Genomic DNA, 13,476 nt, shown 5'->3' on the forward strand with positions numbered 1-13,476 from the left:
AGAAATCAGGTTAGTTTAGATTTGATTTGTTAATCTCGTGTTGGTGGCCCTTGTATTCTTTTCTAAATGTTTCCAAGCTATCTGTTTGATAATCTGTTCTAGTATTTTTCCAGGAATTGACATCAAGAGTATTGACAAGCCGTTCCCAAGATCTTCTCTTCCTCTCCTTGTGAAAATTAGGGTATCGTTTATTCATTCCCAGGTCCATATTTCTCAATGATGTGTATCTGGGATCTCATCTGCTAGTTCTTGAGATTTAGTTTTCAACTATTTCATAGAGCGTTATGCAAAAGCTACACTGGCTTAGTTGTATAACCTATTGGTGACCCCAATTGTGGAAGTCCCACAAAGAGAGAAAGATAATACTCTGGAAGAGGAATTTGGGGGACCCTTTGGAAGAGACTCAAGCCGTGTTCCATGCAATCAATAAGGGACCATTTAACCTTTGTGCCTCCTGAGCCACTGATTGCCTCCACTCCTATGAAATCAGAGCCTTCTTGTTCCTTAAGAAGTTCACACCACCACCACCACCACCAACAATGACAGCTAGTACTGAGACTTACAAAAGTGTGTCTCCATAATTAGAACTTGCAGGGCAGCTGGGCGGTGTAGTAGATAGAACAGTAGGCCTGGAGTCAGGAAAACTCATCTTCCTGAATTCAAATCTGGCCTCAGACACTCACTTAACTGTTTGACTCAGTTTCCCTAACTGTAAAAATGAGATGGAGAAGGAAATGGCAAGCCACTCCAATATCTTTGCCAAGAAAACTCCAAATAGGGTCACGAAGAGTCAGACACAAATACCAACATAATTAGAACTTAGACAATAGGTCTGTTAAATAAAATTTTTTGAACTTGCCCCCAGTTTCAATATGAAAAAGTAATTAGGGGGTTATCAAGTCATTTCAATCACATCTGACTCTTGAAGACCCAAATCGGGGTTTTCTTGGCAGAGATATTAGAATGATTTGCCTTTTTCTTGTCCGGCTCATTTTTACAAATGAGAAAGCTGAGGCAAACAGGGTGAAGTGACTTGTCCAGGGTAACACAGCTGGTAAGTGTCTGAGGCCAGATTTGAACTCATGATGATGAGTCTTCCTTCTAAGCCCAGTGCTCTATCCACTATGCCACATAGCTGTCCATTAGAGGATACATATGTAATAAACCCTAAATCCAAACAACCCAAAGACAGATGCACTATAAGTCTCAATCTGAAAATGGAAGGCTTCTCATGTTATCTCTAAGCGCATTAACCAACTATGGTTATAGAGGACTCATGATGATCAGTGATACCCACCCCTTGACACAGAAGCGATGGATTCAACAACCAGAATAAGACATCCATTTCTGAAGAGGAATAATTGGAATTTTTTTGTCTTGATATGTATTTGTTACAAAGGATTTGTATTTCTTTTTCTTATAAATGGTAAGGGGTGGGGGAAAGAGAAAATTAATGTTTGTTGAGAAAAAATAAAATGAAAAAGAAAGAACCAGTAGCTTCAAGACTCTAGACTGCTAATAGAAATATTGGTTTCACTTGAAAGGGAAAGAAAGATGGAAAAAAGAAATGAAGGAACAAAAAGGAAAGAAAAAAGGAAGGAAAAATATAATGAAGAATACAGCAAAATGTGATTGTGTTTAACATCTTTCATGCAAACTGTCTCCCACAAGCTGTCTCCCAAGACATTTCTAACTGAATTTCTATAAATAATACATTTACAGAGCTAACAAATTTCAAATCGAGGGAGAAATGAAGAATGATGAAAAGGAAAGGAAAAGGATGCTTTTCACTGAGAACTAGGCTGGAGAAATGAAGCATCTGAGGAGGAGTCACAAAAGGACCAAATCCTAGGGGCTCCTGTGAGAGGGAGGGGATGCTTCTCTTTCTTAAAAGCTGTGGAAAGTTGCTGCTCACAGAGAAGGGGGAAAATGAGAGTGTGAGAAGCAAGGAGTCAAGAAGAGCAAAGATGTTTCAGAGAAGAGGCTCTGGAGGAGAGGAAATACATTACTGAAAGATTTTAAAAATCAGAAAGTACCATTCAGGGCACCCACTTGGAATGATCAAGTTAACAAATGCAATCAATTATAGGGACTGGAGGGAGACTCCAATTTCTTATCCAGATAAAATATAGCTTTAATCAGTCACACAAAACAACTTTCCTCTTGTACCAGGTAATAAAAAGCTTTATCAGTGTGACAGATAGGAAGGGTCCAATATGTTTAAGGCTTTAGAATGTTTAAAAAATACCTTTTCATTACCACTCACTAATTTAACTTATTTTTTCACATGGCCTTTATGGAAATAGGTATTTGTATTATTTTATATGAAGGGCATTCTGTCCTTCAGGCAGCTGTTTGATGCCTTGATTAGTTCAGCGACAGAGCTCTGTATCTTGACTTTAGTGGAAATTTGTCTAGGGAACTGTATTTTCAGGTGGTCCCTATCACTTTGCTTTCCCTATCCCTCCTCAATTTTGATGTTGGCACAATGAATACTTTCTGGGCCTTTCTCTGCATAGTAGTAATGGCACAAAGAGGGCCTTGATCCTGGGAAGTGAATTTAGAGGGTGCTGAATTCAGGCCAAGTTAGTGGAAAAATTTTCAGTTCTTCAATAACATAGACACAACAAAACCTGTATCCCTTAGTAAGAATGATAAATTTAACTAGGAAACTACCTGAGAGTTGGCTGGAGGCATGCTGCTCCCTAACTCTGCACTTTTCCTTCTTCCTAATGAGTCAGCCTCTTCAGTAGGTCCTGTGATGGTCAGGAGATCAGAGAATCATGGAAACCGGACCCAAAGGACCTCAAAGGGCATTTGTTCCAGCCCTTTTATTTTACAGATGAGAAAACTACTTTCCTGGGGCCTCTATCTTCTCCCCTTCTCCTTCTCAAATGAGAGCACCCTTCCTGATGCTTGTTGTTTTCAGTACCTGCCCCAGGTATGTGATTTTTAGTTATAACTTTTAAAATTTGCTCTTGAGTTTGGGTTTTACAAAAGTCAGAATGAAATGGAGGCAGATTCCAGGATGAAAGAGAAAGCAAGTTCCCCTTTCAACCAGTGTCTGGGGCAAGTTCCCCCACTCACCTCGTTTGGTTCATCCCCCATGGTGTCCTACTATGATGAGGATCCTAAAATAGAAATCATACGGTTCCGATCCGTTTTTTAGTAATTATCCATTCTTGTTTCCATTCTTGTTTCTCTATGGCACTGGGTTATTCCTTTGGGGTATTCAGGCAAGATAGTTCTTGACAAATAAATATCACTCACTTGGACAGAGACTTGGAATTTAGATTATTAACCTGAAAAGTGCCAGCATAAGCTGTTATATACGGTGGTATTCAGTCTGGTGCTTCCATTGGAGCTGATATTTCAATGCTGGGCTGTCCTTGGAATTGTATCCCCAAATGCATTCTCCATGTTAGCCAGGCAAGTCTACTGTCTAGGACCTCACTTGCATTCTCAGATTACTCTCAATCTGGTCTTCATGACTCTAGAAGAAAGAGTAAGGCGGCTGACTTTGTGCCACTTTGCCTCACCTAAATCCAATCCATGCACAAGCCAAGACATCACCCCATGATGTTATTGGTCCTTTTAGAAAATGAAGGATGAGCAACATAACATGAATTCTAATGTAAGTTACTCAGTGGTTTCTGTTCTTCATGCATTCTTTCTCTTCTCTAACAAAATGTGTCCTTGAGAGGTAGTGTGGTGTAGACAGTTGGCCTTGGAGTCAGGAAGGCCTAGGTTCATGTCTCACCTGTGACACATATTGGCTTTGTCTCCCTTAGGAAGTCACTTAATCTCTTGATGCTCCAGGCCACTCCCTGAGAGTATGAGTTACAAATAAGTTGCTAATCTGTGTTGGTGGAAGGATGTTTCATACTGAGAATTCCCTATTTGATTGCAATCACAGGTCTACTCCCTCTTCTCCAAAGCAGCCCTTTCTATAACTATATATATACATCCAGAAGGTACCTCCTCCGTGAAGCCTCTGCTGATCTCCCCTCTTCAGTTGTAATCAGCTTTCTCTTCAGACTTTACATAGTACTTAGTTTTGCAATTTGTCCATGTAGGGACTCTACCTCCCTGCTAGCCCATAGGTTCCAGGAGGGCAGACACTAGGGTCCATCTAAGCTTAGCTCCTAGCTCAATACACTGCATATGGTAGGTGCTTAATAAACTTTCTTTGAATGTGTATTGTTGAAACCGTTCTCTGCTATTTGTCCCCTTCCCCAGCCCAATAACCATGGATTGATAGACCCTTGAACAGAGGAATTCCATTCTCCTCGGCACTGGGAAGAGCACTTGGTCCAGAAGCTAGCACCACATGAGTATTCATTCAATCTCCCTGAGTCTCAGTAACCTTATCTCCTTAATTGAATGTGGCTCTCTATGTCCTCAAGGTCCTCAATTGAATTTGAGTTCAGTCAAAGGGCCACACTTGAGGACCTAGAGGGCCACATGTGGCCTCGAGGCTGCAGATTCCTCACCCTGTCTGAACTCCTAGGAAGGGATTGGTTCAGACCAAGGTCCTTATGCTAGGCTGTGATCTTATTTTTGTTTTAAAAATATTTTGATAATTGTGTCTCAATATTATTGGCTTCCTTTGTAAACCTCTTTTATTTTATACATTTAAAGAGGATTCTGAGCAGTAGTCCATGGACTTCACCAGACTTCCAAAGTGATCCCAATCCCCTAAATGGTTAAGAATCCCTCCCCTAGAGGACCCATGCGGTCCCTGGGAGCTCTAAATCAGTTCCTATGACCAGCAGCACAAACTCAAGGAAAATACTCAGAACTCCCACACAAGGACTTACAAGGAAAGCTATTCCTATCCGTGATGCTGAGTGTAATAAATATGCCCCAGGTCCATGGCTCTGAGAAATTCTTAAATCTGTTGAACATGTAATTATCGTGCTGCAAAATAATTCCCTTGGCATGCCCGTGGGAGCAGCCTGTCTAAATTCATGATCGTCGGCAAAAAGTTCTTTTGCTGGTTTGTCTTTGCCTGGCTGATAATTGGCATCTGGGAAAGAAGTGGGGTAGAGGAAGAGATCACAGCTCAGCTGCAGAGACTCATTGCTTATAGTGTTCCTGGTGTTAGTGAGTGAGTTAGCGAATGCAGACCAAGAAGTGTGCTTATTTTTCCTTCCCTCTGGGCCTCTGGGCCTGCGATCCAGCCTTTACAATTTTTCCTACCTTCTTTGCCCATGTAGCATCTAGGCTACCCATGGTTCCCTTAGTGTCTCTTCAAACAATCTCCCCTCCAGGACTTTTCTCCATGGCAAGAGAATAAAAGCAGTCATTAAAAGAGTGCATTGGGAGAATGAATGCAGCTGTAGATTGTGCTGGCAAGGTTAGCATAAGGACGAGAGTTCTGGGGAAAGCTCCCTGGAGAGGCAACTTGATACAATGGAAACTGGGTTCAAATCCTGTTTCTGCCACTTACAAGCTGTGTACCTGTGAGCAAGTCACTTAGTCTTTCTGGGTCATCTGTAAAATGAAAAAATCGGTACTTGATGGTCCCTCAGTTTCCTTTCACATCTATGACCATAAAGTGACCCTGGAAGAGTAATGGAAATGAATGAGATGTGGTTTGGTAGCTCACTAAATAATTTTCTTTTCAGAGTTAATAGATAGTCTTGGCAGTGGCAGGGAAGTAGGTCTGAGAATGGATTAAAGCAGAGCAGAGACAAGAGCAGACCGAGTCTGTGTAGTTACATGGAAAGAAAGCTGAGTTCGAATCCTGGCTTTTTACTTCCTCTGTGACCTTTGGAAAGTTCCTTAACTTCTTATCACCTAAATAAACGAAGCCTCATAGTCATTCTTTTCTCCTCAAGTTCCATGCTAATCCAATCCACTCTCCATAAAACTGTCAAAGAGATTTTTTGAAAGCCTAGAAATGTCCACGTCTTCTTCTTACTCAATGATCTCTAGTAGCACCCTATTACCCACTTTCTATAGGAACCCTTTCCTGATCCTGCTTAATTCAAGTGTCTTCCCTCTCTTGATTATTTCCAATTTATCCTGTCTATGACTTCTTTGTACATAATTGTCGGCACGTTGCCCCCATTAGACTGTGAGCTTCTTGAGGGTTGTAACTTCAACTTAGCACAGCACCTGACACAAAGCAGGAACTTAAATGTTTATTGACCCACTGTGTTTGGAATTTTTAATCCTTCACAAAAGCATGTCTACAACAATGTAAACAGAAAGAACAACCCACCACAACACAACACCTGAAATTGAATAGAGTAAATTCTAATGACCAGGCTCAGCTGCAAAGAAGAGATATGAATAGGCACTCCCCCTTGGTTCTTCGCCAAGTTGGCTGTGGATCGCTGCATACAGTGTAGATGTTTTTGTCATGTTGGGCAGTTTTCCTCAACTATTTCTTTTTTCCTTCGTAATTGTGGTTGCTGTTGCTGTTGTTTGAGGAATAGCTCTCCAGGAGAGGAAAGAGAAAGGGATTCATTGGGATACATATCATGTAAGACAACTATCAATACAAATTTATTTGGAAAAAAAAGCCATTTGCTCTAATAAAAGTCTCCTTGACCATATAACCAATAAACGGTCCTATAGTTTCTACTTGAAGATCTCTAGTGAGTAGAAGCATGTCTTCTGAGAGACCTATTTTTCTGTTGGATTTATCTAGTTCTTAGGTGTTTGCCTTTTTTTTATTGGATTCCTAGTGCCTAGCATTGTGCTTGATACATACTAGGTGCATAATAATTGCTTAATGAATGAATAAATAATTATTTTTTTTCTTTCATGGAACTGAATTTTACTCTCTATTAATTTTCCCCATTGTTCCTCCTTCTGTCCCTGAGGACCAAATAGTACAAATTTAAGTCTCCTTTAATGCAGCAACAGCTCAAATACCTGAAGCCATCTGTGATCTGCTCTGCCCTCCTCCCCCTCACAGTCCCAAGTCCAGTATTCACTTGACCAGACTAAACATACCTAGTGCCCCCAACTGCTCTTCGAATGGAATGGTTGCCAGTTCCCTTGCCATTCTGGTCATCCTTCTCCACGTATTATGACAAATCACTGCCCATCCTAAAAGTTTCCCATAATTGAACCCAGGACTGTATATGTGGAAGAAAGCTATAAGGATTCAGGCATGATTTTTCTGTGGTAGAGCCAAGAGTGGAAAAGAGATTTTTGTTCTATATGGTAGAAAAGGAAATATTTTTAGCTCTATGCTTGTTGTGTTGGCCACAAAATAAACATTTTCATCTCCTTTTTCCCCCTCCCTTTTCTCTTCCCCTTTGCCCTCCTCCATCATCATCATCATCACCATCGTCATCTTCACCACCACCATCATTATCGTCACTGTCTTGCAGAAAATTATGACCAAATGTAAGAAACTCTTTCCAACTGGTGAGATATGATCTAAGAAAACAAAGATTGTACAAAACTATGAATTCATAAGCTCAATAGATAAGAAGGAAGGGAATTTTTCTCATTTCAAAAGGCTTATAAAAGAACTCACATTCTATGAAAGGGTTTCTTTCAATGGAAAACTCCCACTGAATGTTTAAAATGGGGCTTAAATCATTCAAAATGACTTAGGAACTTTTGTGTTACGTGTCTTTGCAAAAAGTCTGCTATATTCACATTTACTACTTGAGGTTATGGGAAGAGGGCCATTTTCTGAGGAAAACTTTGCAAAGACCATTTTAATCCTAATCCACTTTCAATGAAATTAGTTCATGCATCATAGCATCATAAATCTCAAACTGGAAGGGGCCTCTGGCATCCCTTAGTTCCACTCCCTCATTTTGTGGTTGAGAAATCTACAGCTTTTGAGATATTACATGACTTGTCCATGGTCACATAGATTCTAAAGTTCAGAGGTAAGATTTGAATCCAGGTGTCCTAACTCTGGAGTTGTACTCTTGTGACAATTCCAGACCAAATCATGATTATTTAAGGCTTTCTGGGGGGGATTAGAGGTAATTTTACCCAACACTTCATATCTGAAAAGGAGGAAGAAAAATCCTGAGATGATTAAATGAATTGCCACAGGTCAGTCATTAAACATCAGAGATGACACTTGAACCTACATCCCTGAAACCATGACCCACAGTACCGCAGATTTAGAGCTGGAAGGGATTTTTGAGATCATTTAGTCCAACCATTTTTAGAGATGATTTTATAGATTTTTGAGATCATCTAGTATCTCCATTTTAGAGTTGAAGAAACTCAGGCCCAGAGAGTCTAAAGCAGAGTCTAAAACTTGGTGAAGTTTGGATTTAGTCAAAGGGCTGTGCTTGAGGACCTAGAGAGCCATGTGTGGCCTTAAGGCTGCAAGTTCCCCACCCCTGGAAAGAGTCTAAGAGACTTGCCCAAGGTCTCATAGGTAGTTAGTAGAAAAGTCAAGATTCAGATCTTTGGAATCCAAATTCAGAGCTCTTTTCATTGCAGTATATTGCTTTATCTTTCCATTGCAATTCTAGTGTTGTTGATTGTGTCCAATACTTCTGTAGAAACTTTTTAAGAAATAAAGTCCTGGCAGCTGTCTCCCCAGTAGTGCTTCAGGTTCAAGCTGGCTTGAAGGAAGTAGGAGGCCAAAAATGAACTCCAAAGCATCTCACCCCATGGTAGTGTAATTCTAGTCCCAAAATTGCATACTTCTCAGCAAGGGTAATAACCAGAAAAAAGACTGCACAACACTCTAAAGTGGCTGCTTAGGTTTAAAATGCAATTAATCAGAAGGAATCTTAATTCATTCATGTCTCATAAAAATTGGGTCTTTCTGTAAAAGGCAAATGAGGAATGTGTGATTTGGAAGGAAATGTGGGGCTGTGGGGGATTGTGTAATGATCACATCACTCACCAATTCTTAATGACTGTAACTATGATTTCTTCTGAAAGGAAATATATGTCCAATTATTTTACTGAATGCTAAGGAACTTGCTGGAGTAATTGAGAGCTTGTTTGGGTAGGGGAAAAAAGTCCATTTTCCATAGGAAAGAAAAACAGATTAAAGTTAGCAAGTGCCCTTCCGTATTATAATAAGAATATGTTGCCATGTTTTTTGGGACACATTGTTTCAGAAAATTAGTCTCAGGTTTCCATATTTTATGAGAAGATGATTTCATTAGCCATGGAATGTCTATTTTTGTTATGGCTAAGGGGAGTGAGAGAACTTCAAATCATAACTGAAATATTCCATTGATGTGGTTGCTTAGCAACACACTTTTATATAAGCAGTCTAATCATTTTGCCTAAAACTTGGTTTCTTAAACTTTTTTTTATTTGCTTTCAGCAGATCATCCAGCTACCTATAAAAAAGCATTTTGAAAGCACTTTGTAAACCTTAAATCCCTATAGAAATGTGTGTTTATTTAGTATCATTGTTATTTCCAGCTTTAGAAATGAATTGAAATGTGAGGGTTGGGATATATGATTTGTGGTCAATGCAAAAATGTTGGTCTCTCTGTTTTAACAAAGGTACTTCCTCCTTGGCTTAGGTTGAGGTGGTGGAGGCAACTTGAATTGAATGCAGCTGGTCACTGGTTCTGGTCCAGAAGGACCTTCTGGAGTCAAGGGAAGCACCTGTGTTCAGATCCCACCTTTGATACTAACTACCTATGTGATCTTGGACAAGCACCTCCCTGGCCCCCAGTGACCTCATCAGTAAAATGAAAGTCTTGGACTAGGTCTCTTCTGGCTCTCTTAGAGGACTGGCCAACACTACAATTAACCAATATTTTCAGAATCACAAAATAAATATTCAAGTTGCAAGGGATCTTAGTGGTCTCCTAGTCCAACCCAGGCTCAAAAAAGAATATAAACTATAATTGATGAACAAACATTCATTAATTTCCTCTAGGTAACAGTATGTGCTGTATACTAAGGTTAAGAAGACAAAACTGAAATCCTGAAGAGCTTATGTTTTGTTAGGGATACAATATATAAACATTAAAGTACAGATAAAACATATACAAACTAAAAACCATACAATTTTGAGGGGGATACTATGTGATCTGGGAGGTGAGGGATCATGGAGAGTTTCAGGTATATAGTCATCTTTCACACGAGAACCTTTCAGGTCTTGGAAGTAAGCTATGTCACCCTCAGCCTTCTTTGCTGTAGGCTAGACATTCCCAGTTCCTTCAGCACAGCCCCTTGTATGGCACTGAGTCAAAGACCATCCCTGTCCTGGCCACCCTCCTCTGAAAGTTATTCATCAGATCAGTGTCCTTCCCAAAATGTGGCCAGAGCTGAGGAGAGCACTCCAACCCGTGACCAGGACAGAGGACAGCAGCACTGTAACTTTCTTGTTCCTGGATGCTCTGACTCTCTTGATGAAACCTAGTATGTCATTAACTTTTCTGGGTGCCACATCACACTATTGACTCATTTTGTGACATATTGTCATTTTAGCTTCTAAACAACCTAGACGAAGTGACACTCAGTGACAAGAGGCAATTATAACTTTGTTGTCAGTTTAAACTGATTACCTCTTCCCTCCCCACCCAACTCTCTGTCTCTCTGTCTCTGTCTCTCTGTATCTCTGTCTCTCTCTCATGCACGCATGCATTCACATGTGCACATGCACGCACACACACACACACACACACACACACACACACACTTAATCTCTCTCCTCAGATTTTCACCTCCTTTATGAGGGAGAAAATATATAAGCACTTTAACCAATGACATTTCCCTCCTTGATAATTTAAAGCTACTGTAACCTGAAATCAAGTAGCTCATTGCTGTTCTTACCAGGTCTGTTCTTTTCTCACAGATTGTTTAGAAAGGAAAACATTGAGCCGATGAAGGCTTGGCAGGTTATATAGCTTAAGCAGCGAGACAGAAAAGATGGATTGGGAGCATGGTGCATAGCACAGAGAGACATTTATGTGTTTGGTGTGTATATTTACATTTGTAAATATCACGTGATGGGATTTGGAGCTGGAAGGAGTCTTAGAGATCATCTAATTCAGGGGTTCTAAACCGTTTGTGTGTCATAGGGCTCTTTGGCAATGAGGTGAAGCCTTTGGACCCTTCTAAGAGTAATGTTTTGTTACCTACATTCACAATTAAAGGACAAGCTAAATTTCAGTTAGAGGTTACTGAAAATAAAGATATAACTTTTTTTTCCCCATAGAAATTCACATATTTTCTGAAATCTATCCCTCAATAGTGGGCTCAGGTTAAGAACTTCTGATCTGAACTAACCCTCTTATTTTCCAGAGCAGAATGCTGAGACACAAAGAGGTTATATGACTTGCTCAAACATGAAAGCTGGAAGGGACTTTAGAGATCATTTAATCCAATCTCCTCATTTAGTGATGAGGATATGAAGTCCAAATGGGCTTTCCTGTTATTCCTATATATACCTTCTCCTTCTGGTTCCCTCCCCCTTGCATGAAATGCCTTGTTATCTCATCTCTGAATCTAAGAATCCCTATCTTGCTTCCAAGGATCATCTCCCATGCCATCCCCTACATGGCACATTTCCTGTTCCTTTCAGTCGCTAGTGTTTTCTCTCCCCTATCCTCCAAATTCCTTTGAATTGACTTTGTATATATGTTTTGTATCTAGGGTTTCTTGAATATATTCCATTTTCTCAGTCCCCAGGAATATAAAAACTTTCTGAGGACATGTAACATTTTCTTTTTGTCTTTCTGTTCCTAGCACCTAGAACAATGCCTTCAAGATAATAGATTCTTATTGAATGTTGTCCTTGTGGTTGTTCACTCCTGTCTGACTCTTTTGACCCCATTTGGGGTTTTCTTGGCAAAGATACTGGAATGATTTGCCATTTTTTCTCCAGCTCACTTTACAGATTAGAAGATTGAGGCAAACAGGATGAAGTGACTTGCCGAGGGTCATACATTCGAGGCTGGATTTGAACTCAAGAAGATGAATCTTCCTGACTCCAGGCCTCATGCTCTATCCACTACATCAAGCAGCTTCCTCAAGTCCTGGAGCTAGGACTCAAACCTAAGTCTTCAAATTCTTTTTTTTTTTTTTTGGCAGGGCAGTTGGGGTTAAGTGACTTGTCGAAGGTCACACAGCTAGTACATGTGTCAAGTGTCTGAGCCTGGATTTGAACTCAGTTCCTCCTGACTCCAGGGCTGATGCTCTATTCACTGTGCCACCTAGCTGACCCAAGTCTTCCAATTCTTAATCCCGCAATCATGCAATAATTATTTATTAAGCATCAACTATGTGCAAGGTGCTGTCCTAGGTGCTAGGGATGGAAATACAATGATGAGACAATCCTTTGGCTCACAGGGACATAGGATGCAAGGTTTGGAGATGGAAAGGACCTTGGGTGTCACCTAGCCCAATCTCTCCAAGCTAAGGGCTAGGCAGCCGATGTGGCTTCCTAATATTGTACAGATTAAGTTACAGAGCTGAGGCTTCTCTAAACAAATATAGCAAATATGTACCAAATAATTCCCGTATGAAATGCATTGCAGTCGCTTTGCATAAAATGCAAAAACATCTCAGACTTCTTCCCTGATGTCTTGGGTTTTGCAGTCTATTGAAGGGTTGAGATATCTACATATAAATGTACATATAACTTGCCTCTACTCCCCCACACCCAACAATGTAAGTCACCACGTAAAGGCCAAAAGAGCAGGAGAGCAGAGGATGAGTTTACATGTTCTGTTTCTTCAGTATAATATGAGATTATTTTGTCTTTGTACCCACTAGCACAGTGCGTGGTGCATAGTATGTGATTAATGAATACTTTTTGATTGGGTTTGATCAAAAGTGTAAAGTGTGATCTGGAGAGAGAAATCGACCCATCTGGCTGATGGCCAAAAAGGGAAGATATAGGAGAGTCTCCAGATGTAGAGATGAAAATGAGGGTATCATAGGATCACACACTCCCAGATTTAAAGTCAGAAGGGGCCTTAGAGACCGTCTAGTCTACCTTCTTCATTCTACATGTGAGGAACTGAGGCCCAAAGAAGTTAAACTTGCTGAAGGTCACACGGGTGGTAAGTGGCAAAGCCAGAATTCCAACCCAGATCTGGGGACTCCAAATCCAGTTTTCTCCATCCTGCACTGCCCAGGAGCACTCCCTGGGCCCAGGGAACATGTCCCTGTACTTCAGCCTCCTTCTCATTCTCCCCAACCTAGTGCCGAGTGCAGTGCTTTGCCTAGAGCAGGTACTCAATTAATTTTATGATGGTGATGAATTCCTGATAATACTAATTAAGGAGGAAATTACCTAGATTTAAAGAAACCTTTATTACATACACATTTTCTATCCTGTAATTTTTGCCACTAGAAATGAGGACAGAGGCAAAAAAATAGCCAATTAACTATTTTTGACATTGTAAACACATAATGAGAAAGAGTTATACTTCATTTATACACAACTGGGTGCATTTCTCTGGCTATTAATAAAACTTATTTTTGTTATTTGTATAGGGGACATAGGACTCAGAGCTGGGAGGGATTTAAAGGACCATAGGATTCTACCCCCACATT

This window comes from Trichosurus vulpecula, chromosome 8 (assembly GCF_011100635.1).
Source record: "Trichosurus vulpecula isolate mTriVul1 chromosome 8, mTriVul1.pri, whole genome shotgun sequence".
NCBI lineage: Eukaryota > Metazoa > Chordata > Mammalia > Diprotodontia > Phalangeridae > Trichosurus > Trichosurus vulpecula.